The sequence below is a fragment of the Mesoplodon mirus genome (assembly GCF_964341445.2).
Source record: "Mesoplodon mirus genome assembly, chromosome: 15".
Lineage (NCBI taxonomy): Eukaryota > Metazoa > Chordata > Mammalia > Artiodactyla > Ziphiidae > Mesoplodon > Mesoplodon mirus.
In genome coordinates, this window is record NC_138991.1 from 82,971,918 (window position 1) to 82,985,141 (window position 13,224).

Consider the following 13,224-nt stretch of genomic DNA (forward strand, 5'->3'; position numbering starts at 1 on the left):
TCCTCCGGGTGGTAACCACGGCTCACTCCCTCACTTCATTTAGACCACACTATTATCCCCATCACTCTATCCCTTTCTCTATTTTATTTTTCGTGTGTGTGTATGTGTGTGTGTGTGTTTCCAGAACACTTCCTGTCTGGGCCAGTATTTTAGTTGGTTAGTTAATTAGTTCACCAGTTATTGACTTCCCAATAAAACATAAGCTTCATGAGAACAGGGACAGTCTATACCGTTTTGGCTCCAATTCCTGGAACAGTGCCTAGCATACTGGAAGCCCTCCGAAAATGTGTTGCATGAATGACTTGCCAAAGGCAACGGATGCAAATAAATGCATATCCAGGAGATTTCCACGGCTGCCCGCTTCACGCTTCACGCCCTGGAGTTTTCAACTCCAGGGAGACAGCGACACCTCCTCACGGGGTTGAGGGGCTCTCAGTTCCTTTCGTCCTCCCACCTAGTGGGGGAGTCAAGACTCAGCGGGCCGTGAGCCGGGATGGAGAAGCGGACAGGCGTCCCTCTCTATGGTGTTACTCCCCAGACCCCTCCTCCCTATCACCCGGCGTGCCTCTATGGTTCTTCCTGTCAGTAGTCGGGAGGGGGCGCTGTGCGCAGGCGCGGGGTGACGCCGCGGCAGGGCCGGAAGGAGCGCAGCGGCGGCCTCGGCTGCGGCCCCGAAGCTCTCGCGCTGCTCCAGCTGACTAGAAGCTGCGGCGACAGAAGCCGCCGAACCCGCCTCGAGAGCCGGTGAGTTGAGTGGCGAGTAAGTGTCGGCCGCGGGGCGCGCCAGCTATTCGGGAGGCTCTGTGAGGCTAGTGGCGTCTCCGCCCGGCGCCTCCATTGAGCCCAGGGGTGAGGGTGGGGGCGGGGGCTCGTTTGTGAGGGGCGGCGGGGGGCGCTGGCCGGGCTCAGCCGCGGCCCCGACGCGAGCGAACCCGGGGCCGCGCGGGGCGCCGCCTAGCGCCGAGCGGCCGGAGCAGCGGGGCTAGCGGCCGAGAAGGAGCGATAGAGGCGCGGGCGGCCGGCGGACCCTCCGCCGCTCCCGCCACTTCGGGAAGTTTCGCGGGCCGGTAGCGCCGAAAGACCAAGTTTCCTCGGCGGCGCCTCACGGGAGGCGGTGGCCGTGGAGCCGAACGCGGCCGGGGGTGCGCGGGGGGGCAACACGCCGTGACTTTGAACTCCGACGCCCTGGTCCGGGCGGGGGTTGGCGGGGGGCTGACGGGCCGCGGTCCCAAACCCTCCCGACTCGGCTCTGGAGGGGCGTCTTCCCGAAAAGGCGGCCACTGCTGCCCAGCCCTCGTGAGGCCTCCCCGAGTGGGTCAGAACCCTGGGCAGCGCGGGGAACGCGAACCCGACAAATGTGCCCGGAGCGCCGAGCGGCGAACGAGGCCGATCTTCCCGCGTGAGATGTGGCCCGAATACCGTGTGGGACGATTGTTGAAAACTTCGGGCCGCTTCAGTCCCGTGACCAAGCTCACTGAGTGCTTGCAGGGTCCCGGTGATATCCGCTGGGCAGGGTTCCGACATCAGCGAGCCGAGGGCTCTGTAAAGAACTCGGATGCGTCGCGATAAGCGCCTGGGTAGGGTTGTCCCAGGCTTTTTTATTTTTATTTATTTATTTTTTTATTTATGGCTGCGCAGGGGCTTTCTCTGGTCGCGGCGAGGGGGGACTTGCGGTGCGCGGGCTTCTCATTGCGGTGGCTTGTTGCGGAGCATGGGCTCCAGGTGCGTGGGCTCAGTAGTTGTGGCTCGCAGGCTCCAGAGCACAGGCTCAGTAGTTGTGGCGCACGGGCTTAGTTGCTCCGCGGCACGTGGGATCTTCCCGGACCAGGGCTCGAACCTGTGTCCCCTGCATTGGCAGGTGGATTCTTAACCACTGCGCCACCAGGGAAGTCCCTGTCCTAGGCTTTTTGATTCAGAGAGAAGATGACTTACCCTGCTGAGAGAGGGCTGGGCAGACTTTAGTATGCTGGCCTGCTGCAAGACCTTTAAGAAATGGCCTTGCTTCGTTGGTGGTTTTTTGGGTTTTTTTTTTTTTTTTTCTTTGCGGTACACAGGCCTCTCACTGTTGTGGCCTCTCCCGTTGCGGAGCACAGGCTCCGGACGCGCAGGCTCAGCGGCCATGGCTCACGGGCCCAGCCGCTCCGCGGCATGTGGGATCTTCCCGGACCGGGGCACGAACCCGTGTCCCCTGCATCGGCAGGCGGACTCTCAACCACTGCGCCACCAGGGAAGCCCTCGTTGGTGTTTTGTAGAAGTAATTTATTGCGGCTGGGGGTAAGGAGTGGTTTAATTTAAGGAAATATTTGGAGAGCCTGGGGCCAGATTTTGGACCTCCCCGTAAGCTTAAATAGAGGCTTTAGATTTTTCTCCTGAAGACAGGCAGTAGCTAATAAAAGAGAAGCCTTGCAACCCCTTTGGAGAAGTCTAATAAAGGAAGTTGAGATGTGAGTCTGGGAGACTGAAAGTTTATGAAACAGGATAGATGGGAGAGCCTGTGTTTGCTAATTCTGATAGTTCCTGTTTAATGAGGGTTCACTAAATTCTAGGCTATGGTTAAGATCTTTACAGACATCTGTCTTTAGCCAGATACTGTTCTAAGGATTTTCCATATATTAACTCTTTGACTCCTCAGTGCCGTGGGTTTTGTCATTATTCTTATTTTAAAGAGGAAGAAAGGGAGGTGCTGAAAAATAACTTAGCTAGTTGCAAAGCTTGTAAGGATCAGAGCTGGGACTTGAACCCAGTTTGGCTCCAGAGTTCATGCTCCTAATTATCCTTCTATACCTGTGAACTTCTTGTTTGTTCAAGTTCTTCTGGAATATTTACTTTTGCCAGGCTGTGTCCTATGTCCTGAGGCTATGGGAATGAACGTTTTTTAGCAGAGGAGATAGATATTAATCATAGCTTCCTAAATTGTAGATTATCATTGTAGTGAGTACTTTGAAGGAATGAGAGGTGTGTGAACAAACACTGGGGTTAGTCCAGAAAGGTTTTTCTCTGAGGAGGTGACATTTAAGATGAGGAACTGAAGGGTGAATACAGTTAATTTGGTCAAAGAGAGGCAGTGAAGAAGAGTAACCCAGCCAGAGAGAAGAGCCGGAAGTGGAAGGCAGAAGCATGGAATGTTCAAGGACCTGAGCCATGGCGTCTGCAGATTGGTGAATAGGGGGAAGAGGTATGAGGTGGGGCTAGCTATGTCAGCAAGGGCCAAATGAGGCAGTGTTTCACAGGCCATGGTAAGGATTTTGGCTCTACCATGATGAGATCTGTGGTTTTTAAAAAAAAACAACTCAATGCTATATGAAAATTTATCACAGGGTGTAACCTGTAGACAGTATTGGGATAGAAGGGACAGGATATCACGAGTTCACAGCGGATTCAACTGTAAAAATATCATTGAAAACATTGATTTCTCCCCTTTGTGGATGAGGATATGCTTGCCTATCCATCCCAGTTTCTTTTTCTTTTCTTTCTTTTTTTTTAAACATCTTTATTGGAGTGTAATTGCTTTACAATGTTGTATTAGTTGCTGCTGTATAACAAAGTGAATCAGCTATATGTATACATATTTCCCCATATCCCCTCCCTCTTGCGTCTCCCTCCCACCCTCCCTATCCCACCCCCTAGGTGGTCACAAAGCACTGAGCTGATCTCCCCGGGCGATGCAGGTGCTTCCCACTAGCTATCTGTTTTACGTTTGGTAGTGTATATCTGTCCATACCACTCTCTCACTTCGTTCCAGCTTACCCTTCCCCCTCCCCGTATCCTCAAGTCCATTCTCTAGTAGGTCTGCATTTTTATTCCTGTCCTGCCCCTAGATTCTTCATGACCTTTTTTTTTTTTTTAGATTCCATATATATGTGTTAGCATGTGGTATTTGTTTTTCTCTTTCTGACTTACTTCACTCTGTATGACAGACTCTAGATCCATCCACCTCACTACAAATAACTCAATTTCGTTTCTTTTTATGGCTAAGTAGTGTTCCATTGTATATATGTGCCACATCTCCTTTATCCATTTATCTGTCGATGGACACTTAGGTTGCTTCCACATCCCAGTTTCTGAACCAATTTTCAGTTGACAGTTGAGGAGAAATCTCAGTGTTATATATTAAACTCTGTAGCTTCCCCACCGAAAATTTTGAATAATTTTTGGTTTAAAACCTTTTGTTTTGTAGAAAGATACTGATAACAGGATTTTTAGAGCTCTTTTAAACTGCTTAAACTCCACACTAATTGTTTGCATATTATCTGTAATTATGGATGCTATTTTACTGTAGTTTTTTCATTTTGTTTATGTATTGAAATTAATATGCATTGCATTTTCTTATTCTGAACTCATCAGCTTCCTTGTTCTTTCTTAATAGGATCACCATCTTCCAGTCACCTGATCTCAACATCGAGGTCAACTTTGACTCCTTGTTTCCTCATGCCCTTCATGGCCAATTACATACAAAAATCCCATTGAATCTAACCTCTGTGGTCAGTATCTTGTATCTTTTCCTCCCTCTGCTTACTGTTACCGTTAGTTCAGACTTCACCGGCTCTTGCTTCCTGGGTTTCCTGCCACTAGATTACACACTGCAGCTAGGTTGATTTTCCTAAAGCACAGCTCTCTGCATTGCTTCCCATTGGTTAGAAAATAAACTTAGAGCTCTGCTTCACTGACGTGTTAGCAAACCACCTCCAAGCCTGGTGACTTAGTATCACAGTTTTATTTGTTGGCAGTTTTTTGAGTCCAGAAATTGGGAAGGACTCAACTCGGCCTTTTTTCTCCCCCCCACATGCTGTCAGCCAAGGTGGCTGGGACTGGAGGATATACTTCCACAGATAGGATCTTGGAACTGAAAAGCCACTGTAGCAGTTATAATTGTCCCCCATTGGTTCTTACTTACTGATTTTCATTCTTGTGATGTCCATCAGAGTAAAGCAAGAAAATGGTTCAAAAATCAAACTGCAGGGGCTTCCCTGGTGGCGCAGTGGTTGAGAGTCCACCTGCCGATGCAGGGGACACGGGTTCGTGCCCCGGTCTGGGAGGATCCCACATGCCGCGGAGCGGCTGGGCCATGAGCCATGGCCGCTGAGCCTGCGCGTCCAGAGCCTGTGCTCCACAACGGGAGAGGCCACAGCAGTGAGAGGCCTGCGTATCGCCAAAAAAAAAAAAAAAATCAAGTTACAGAAAGAAATAAAAGCAGTAATCCTCTTCTCTTGACCTCCAAATACTGTTTCATAGAGGCAACCACTCTGTTTTTTCCCTTAGGGTGACTTTTTTCCCTTATGGTGACGTTTTTCCCTCTAAGTTTTCCATTGTTAAATACAACACACACACACAAAGAAATTTCACCCTGAACAGCTAAGTTTAGGCCTATGCCTAAACTTTATCTAAATGGAGGCATTCAGTATATTTTCTTTTATGTCTGAATTCCTTCACTCAGCCATTATGTTTTAAGATCCCTTCATATTGCGTGTGAGTACTGTGGCTTGATTCTTGATGCTGTGTATGTTTCAGTTGTATGAGCATACCTCAGTGTATTTGTCCATTCTGTCATTGATATGAGTCCTTTTCAGTTTTTGGCTGTTAGGAATAGTGCTGCTGTGAACATTCTTGTGCATAGAGCTGGTGCGTATAAGCGTACATTTCTGTAGTACACATTTTACAGTGGATTGAGTCTTCCAGGATTTATATTTTCCACTATAATTGATAAAGTATGAAGGATTCTTTTTTGCACAGTTGTGGTACCAGTTTCCTCTCCTACCAATGGTACATGAAAGTCCCCATTGCTCCAAATCCTCAGCAACACTTGGTCATCAATTTTCAGGCTTCTAGCAATCCTTATGGGTATGCAGTATCTCATGGGAGTTTTTTACCCTTTACAAATAAAACAATATATAAAACATGTATGGCTTAATGAATTATTATAAGGTGTTTGTATGTACTACTTAGGTCAAGAAGTAGATCATCCCCAAGCCTGCTCTGTGCATGCTGTCCTGAGCATAATTCATTCCTTCCCCCTGAAATTAACCATTAGTCTGATCGTTTTCTTGTATTTCTTTATGGTTTTTTCACCTGAGTGCATCCCTATATCTTTTAAATCTAGGGTTCCTCTTCCATTCCTTTTATTTTTCCTTATAATTTATCTGTTGTTGAACCTGAATCATTTGACCTGTTAGTTTCCCAGAGCCTAGATAGGTCTTTGTCAGGCTTAAAAAAAAAAATCATTCCTCCCTGTAGAGCCATTTTAGACATTTTTTCCTGATTCTCCCCCATTAAATACTAAGGAATAAGATTTTGTTGGGTGGGATTGAATTTGGGAGGATGACAAACCATTGTAATATATAAGATCTTTTTACCCCCTTGCAAAATTGCCGCCATTGAGAATACCTGATTTAGATGGCGTACTTAATGGTGTAATTCAAAAATTTCATTTTTCAGATAGCTTCTATTCTAAAAATTAGGCTGTGTCCAGATCTGATTGTTTCTGTCAAGACAGTAGATAGTGTTCTTTCCTCAGAAGGCAGTTATGTCTTATTGTCTCTATGATGTTAGCAGTCAATGATATTCAATGTCTAGGTCCTGTAATTTTTTTTTTTTTTTTTTTTTCCGCTTGTGGGATCTTAGTTCCCTGACCAGGGATTGAACCTGGGCCACTGGAATGAAAGTGCCAAGTCCTAACCACTGGAATGCCAGGGAATTCCAAGGCCCAGTAAATTACTGAGGATTGCAAAATGGTGATATTTTAATTGAAGTTTTCAATTAATACTAGAATAATTTTATAAAGAAATGATTTCCTCATCTGCTATTTGGTTACCCAGTGATATAGTTTATATAGAAAAGGCAAGAAAATGCCTGATTCTTTGCCTTTGTTTTACCAGTTTTAAAGGTAATGTATTGGTTGACTATCATCTTCTGAAAATGACCTTTTAAAAAAATTATGAACACTTTCATTTATACATTTTCCTAAGATGTTTGTACCATATCAATTATTATCTTTACTGAAGTTCAAAATGTTCCATCTTTGGCCAGTGGAAGCCTCTTCAGGAATTTATTCTGACATGATTCAGTCTTTGATAAGTAGTCTTTGATAGCTTCCTTGATATGTGATATGACAAGATGTTCCATGTTTATTTTGTATGATTCCCGCCCCAGACTTGGAATTAGTAATTTGTCCCAAAAGCCTTCATCTCTTTCGATGAGAAATAGTATTTCAAATAATCTGGGCACTATGGATGTTCATTGCTGCAAGCAGGTCTTGTTTGAAAACTTTTTTTTTTTTGGATGGAAGTAAAATATTTTATGAGTTTATGCTAATATTTATAATTCAAATTTAGGACTATAGTGGTTTTACTTAACTTACTTTATTGCTTCTATATTATAATTCCTTTTTACCACACTAAAAATCTTGATTCTCAAGGACACAGGGATTGATAGAATTAGAATATGCTATAACCTTGTTTTAACACACCCAAAAGTGTCAAAATTAAAGTCTCAGAATGTCACCACCAACATGATTACTGTAAACAACTTTAAAATCTTTCATATGCTTCCCTCCCCCATAATTTTTACAATTGTACTGTATCATTCAATCTTAGTTATAAGTTAATCTTAGTACTAAAGTAATTATGTATTTCATGTTTACCACTAGTCTTTGTGTCAGTGTCTCTCTAGTCACTTTGGTTGCCTGAAGCTTGCTTTTCTGTTGATTCCTGAGGAAAATCTTGTAGGAAGTTCTTGTACATTGTTAAGTTTGTGCGCTTTTTTCTTAAAATTAGTTTTGCTGGATATAAAATCTATGGCTCATGTTTTTTTTTTAAGTATCTTAATCTGTTTTCGAGTGTCTTAAAGCATCACTGTAAAAATCTGTTAATAATCTTAATTTTTTCTGTTATAATTCTCAAGCCCAGATGCTAAAGGATTTTTTTCTTTCTTTCAAGTCCAGTAATTTTACTAGAATGTGTCTTGATGGTTGTCATTCTGGGTTGCTTTCCTTAGGTATGTACTGTGCTCTTTTGAAATGTAGCTTTAATATTTTTACTTTAGGAAAGTTTTTTTTTTCAGTTACAATTTTTTGTGTTTTCTTCCCTTTCAGTTTATTCAAGAGCTCCTTTATCTCTCCGTTTTTCTATTTAAATTTTTCCTTTCACCTTTCAGTTCTCCTAAAGCAGTATGTGTTGTGTTCATTAACACTTGTGTTTCTTCTAATTTAGTCTGCATTCCTAAAACACTTTATTTAATTTCTGTTTCTTTCCTGAGATATGTCACTTCATTTCTCAGTTTTTCTAGTTCTGATTTATTTTATTTTATGTCATATTATTTTCTTAGTGACCCTTAGGTTGTTTTATCTTTCTGGCATGTTGTTATTGTTTATAGGGATGTTTTGCTTCTTGTTTTTCTTACACCTTTATATGAGTTTTGACATCAGTTCTTTTCTTTGTTAATTTTTAGTGAAATTAGCTTTTTGGGATTTAAAAAATTTTTTTATTGGAGTATAGTTGATTTACAATGTTGTGTTAGTTTCAGGTGTACAGCATAGTGATTCAGTTATACATATACATATATCCACTCTTTTAGATTCTTTTCCCGTATAGGCCATTACAGAGTATTGAGTAGAGTTCCCTGTGCTATACAGTAGGTCTTTATTAGTTACCTATTTTATATATAGTAGTGTGTATATATCAATCCCTGTCTTCCAGTTTATCCCTCCTCACCCCCCTTACACCCTGGTAACCATAGGTCTGCTTTCTACATCTGCAGCTCTGTTTCTGCTTTGTAGATAAGTTCATTTGTACCCTTTTTTAGATTCCACATATAAACAATATCATATGATATTTGTCTTTCTCTGTCTGACTTCCCTCAGTAAGACAGTCTCTGGGTCCATCCATGTTGCTGCAAATGGCATTATTTTGTTCTTTTTTATGGCTGAGTAATAGTCCCTTGTATATATGTACCATGGCTTCTTTATCCATTCCTCTGTTAACGGATGCTTTCTTGGACTTTTAGAAGGAGATGTAGTTTAGGATAACTTTTTCTAATTTCACAGAGCTCCCTCTTCATACAGTGTTCAAAATATGGCAGCTTGCTTTTTGAGGCTTCTTGATTCTGTTCTCTATTTTTATCTGGACCACACTTCTCTTTCCTTTGTCTCTATCTTACTCAGTTTAACTGTTCCCAGCATTTTCTTCTCATAGGGCTGTGTCCTGTCAGGGATCCCTGGTTGATGAGTTTCAAAACTTCATGGGTCCTAGACTGCCATATCTTTTTCAGATCTTACAGGGTCAGGGCCTACCTTGCATTTACCCACTATTGAATTGAGCAAAACTGCTTCGTAGTATTAGCTCCTTTTTCAGATTGGCCTCTGTGCTTTCCAGTGAATTCCTGTCGGTTATTTGGGGTTATGTATTGATACTGTTCTCAGATTTGAATGGTACCCTGTGCTTTCTGAGGCACCAGTGATGCTTCAGAAATTGTGTGGCTCTTGGTGGTTTGTCTTCATGTGCTTGCACTTTGGAGTTTGTGGAGACTCCTTTGTTTTGTCTTGTTTTTTTGTAAACTGGAATTTTTGTAACCAGGGATTTTTTTTTCTGTTTTTTATTTGAAAATTTGGGGAGATTTAAAAGCTATGGTGCCACCATTACTGCCATCTTCCCAGAATTTATTTATTTATTTGTTTATTTATTTATATTTGGCTGCTTTGGGTCTTCACTGCTGTGCACGGGCTTTCTCTAGTTGCAGCGAGTGGGGGCTACTCTTCATCGTGGCGCGCAGGCTTCTCATTGCGGTGGCTTCTCTTGTTGCAGAGCACGGGCTCTAGGCGCACGGGCTTCAATAGTTGTGACTCACAGGCTCTAGAGTGCAGGCTCAGTAGTTGTGGTGCACGAGACTAGTTGCTCCGCGGCATGTGGCATCCTTCCGGACCAGGGCTTGAACCCGTGTTTCTCGCACTGGCAGGCGGATTCCTAACCACTGCACCACCAGGGAAGCCCCCATTTTTCTTTTAAGTTGTCTGATTCTTCTTTTCCTTTCTTTTTTTTTTTTTTTCCTATTTTCAGTTAACATGTAGGAGTTCTTTGTATTTTCTAGATAGGAGCCTTTGTTATATGTATTGCAAATTTCTTTTCCCAGTGGTTTGCCTTTTCACTCTTAATAATTTCTTTGGTGAACAGAAGTATTTTATCTTAATGTACAATATTTCAGTCTTTTCTTTGGTGGACACCCCTTTTTATTTCCTGTTTAAGATATCTTTTCCAGCTCCAATTTGTGCAGGTATTTTCTTATGTTATCTTTAAGAAACTTCATTATTTTACCTTACCATTTAAATCAAGAGTTCACCTGAAATTGTTTTCGTCTAAGGCATGAGGAAGAGGTCTAGTTCTTTGATCTTTCCTATCCTCCCAAAATACAGTTTTCCAGTACAGTGTCAGGTAGTTTAAAAATCATGTTTATCCACTGCTCTGCAGTGCTCCTTTTTTTTTTTTTTTTTTTTTTTTTTTGGGGGGGGGGGTATGCAGGCCTCTCACTGTTGTGGCCTCTCCCGTTGTGGAGCACAGGCTCCAGACGCGCAGGCTCAGTGGCCATGGCTCACGGGCCTAGCCGCTCCGCGGCATGTGGGATCTTCCCGGAACGGGACACGAACCCGTGTCCCCTGCATCGGCAGGCAGACTCTCAACCGCTGCGCCACCGGGGAAGCCCTGCAGTGCTCCTTTTGTCATAAATCAGTCGTCCATATGTGAATGAATCTGTTCGTGGACTCTGTTCCATTGGTCTATTTTTCTCTTCTTTTGCCAGTACCACATTGTCTTAATTATTGTAGCTTTATAATAATAAGACTTAATATCCAGTAGTATAAATTCTCCATGTTTTGTTTATGAGTGCTTTACTTATTCTTGGTTCTTTACATTTTCCTGTAAGTTTTAGAATCATCTAGTACATATCCATTTTTTAAATCTGACTAAGGCTGTCTTAAACTTGTAGACCAATTTGGGGAGAATTGACATCTTTACAAACTTGAGTTTTCCAACCCACAAATGTGGTGTGTCTCTCCATTTATTTATTCTTCTTTAATTTCTCTCAGTGATGTTTTACAGTTTTCTGTGTAGAGGTCTTACACATTTTTAATGTGTTTATCCCTGTTATTTGATTGTTTTCGATGCTACTCTTTTAAAATGTCTTTTTTTGTTTGTTTCATACTAGTTCATTTTTTGTATATTGGCCTTGTATCTAGAGATTTTGTTTTTCATTCATTCACTTATTCCAGTGGTATCTCTGTGTACAGTTACACATACAGATATACATAATTTTGTTCTCTTGTAATCTTCTAGTATCTTTATTGTTTTCTCTTTCATGTAATCTATCTGGAATTGATGTTGATGGGTGGTATAAGGAATGTATCAAGGCTCATTTTCTTCCCATATAGATATCCACTTGGCCCAGCAATGTTTATTGAAAAGGCCATTCTTCCCACTGCATTTCAGTAACACCTTTGTTTTTATGTGGGTAACCAGGTGTATGTGGCTGTGTTTCTGAGCCCTCTGTTCTATTTTTCTCTTTGCATCAGTACCACAATCTTATCTGCAGATAACACCAGTTTTATTTCTTCCTTTCAAACTGGTATTTTATTTCTTTTTATTGCCTGACTCTACTTGCTACAACCTCCAATACAGTGTTGACCAAAAAATGGTGAAAACTCTTCTCAGTTTCAGAGAGAAAGCTTTTCAGTGTTTCACTCTTCGGTGTGAGGATTGCTCTAGTATTTTTGAAATGGCTTTAATTAGATGAAGGAAATTCACTTCCAGTACCAGTTTGCTGAGAGATTCTAGTCGTGAATAGGTGTTAATTTTGAACACTTCTTTTTTTCAACTGCAGTGACTATGTAGTTTTCTTTTATTCTAGTAATGAACATTGCATTGCTTTGGTTAGGATTTTTCATTTGTGTTCATGAGAGATTCTAGTCTTTCTAGTAAACTTCTTATCACTATTCAGTATCAAAATTGTGCTAGCCTCATAAAATGATTTCAGAAATAATGTTTGCTCTTTTTCTGTTCTCTGAGTTTTTGTAATACTAGTTACATTTCTTCCTCAAATGTTTAGGAAACTTTACTGGGCTTGCTGTATTCTTTGTGGGAAGGTTATTAATTACTTATTCAGTTTCTTTATTTGATAGAGATCTGTTGAAATTTAATTTTTTTGTTCAGTTGTGGTAAATTATGTCTCAAGGAGTTTATTTCAATTAAAATTTCAAATTAAGAGGTATAAAGTTATTCATGGTATTTTTTTATATTGTGGAGTCTGTAGTGGTGTCTTCTTTAACATTCCAGATGGTGGTAATTTGTGTTTTCTCCCTTAATAAAGGTTTATCAATCTTATTAATCTTTTTAGATTTTTTTGTATGTTATTAATCCTTTTAGGGAAACCTTTTTGCTTTGATTTTTCTGTTTTATGTTTATAATCTGTTTCAATTTCTGCTCTTATAAGTTTTTTCTGTCTACTTTTTCTGGGTTTAATTTATTGCTCTTTTTCTAACCTCTTGAGATCAAAGCTTAAATCAATGATTTTTGGGTTGTTTTTTCTTCTCTAAAGTATGCATTTGGACCTGTAAATTATCCTCTCAGCACTGCTTTAATTCCATCCCACAAATTTTGATGTGTTTTGTTTTCATTACCTTTCAGTTCAGTCAAAATAGTTTCTAATTTTCAATGTAATTTCTTTTTTAACCCATGGGTTGTTTAGGTTGCTTAATTTCTAATACTTAGTAATTTCCAATTTATCTTTCTTTTACTGACTGTTGTCATACAACACATGCTATATGATTTCAAGCCCAGCAAATTTGTTGAGGCTAGCTTTATGGCTCAGCATGTAGTCTGTTCTGTAAATGTTCCTGGTGCATTTGAAAAGAATGTGTATTCTGCAGTAGTTAGGTGGAGTGATCTATAAATGTCAGTTAAGTCAGCTGTTTGATAGTGCTATTCAAGTCTTCTGGCCAGCTGTAGGTGTGGATTTGTCTTATTTCTTTAAGGTCTGTCAGTTTAAGCCATATATATTTTGAAACTGTGTCATTAAGTTCATACAGGTTTAACGTTGTTATATCTTCTGTGAGTTGACATTCTTATCTGGATGAAACCTCCCTACTTGTTTGTAATAATACTTGTAATATCCATTTTGTCTGATACTAGTGCACTCATGCAGTTTTTTATGGGTTTTGTAAAGAGCAGGGGGATAAAATAGTTAAAG

At 41.3% G+C, this 13,224-nt stretch overlaps 1 protein-coding gene across 3 annotated transcripts in view; it reads left to right on the plus strand.

Annotated features, from left to right (window-relative positions):
• The first annotated feature begins 610 nt into the window (after positions 1-610).
• The window catches only part of RNF216 (ring finger protein 216), a 170,456-nt gene continuing 157,842 nt past the window's right edge, over positions 611-13,224 (plus strand). For 2 of the 3 annotated variants that reach the window (XM_082645718.1, XM_082645720.1), the window contains exon 1: positions 611-744. The gene's annotated coding sequence lies outside the window, so the exon portion shown is untranslated. Of the gene's footprint in view, positions 745-4,366; positions 4,482-13,224 lie in introns of all 3 variants that reach the window. The other variant, XM_082645719.1, reaches the window with a different exon arrangement.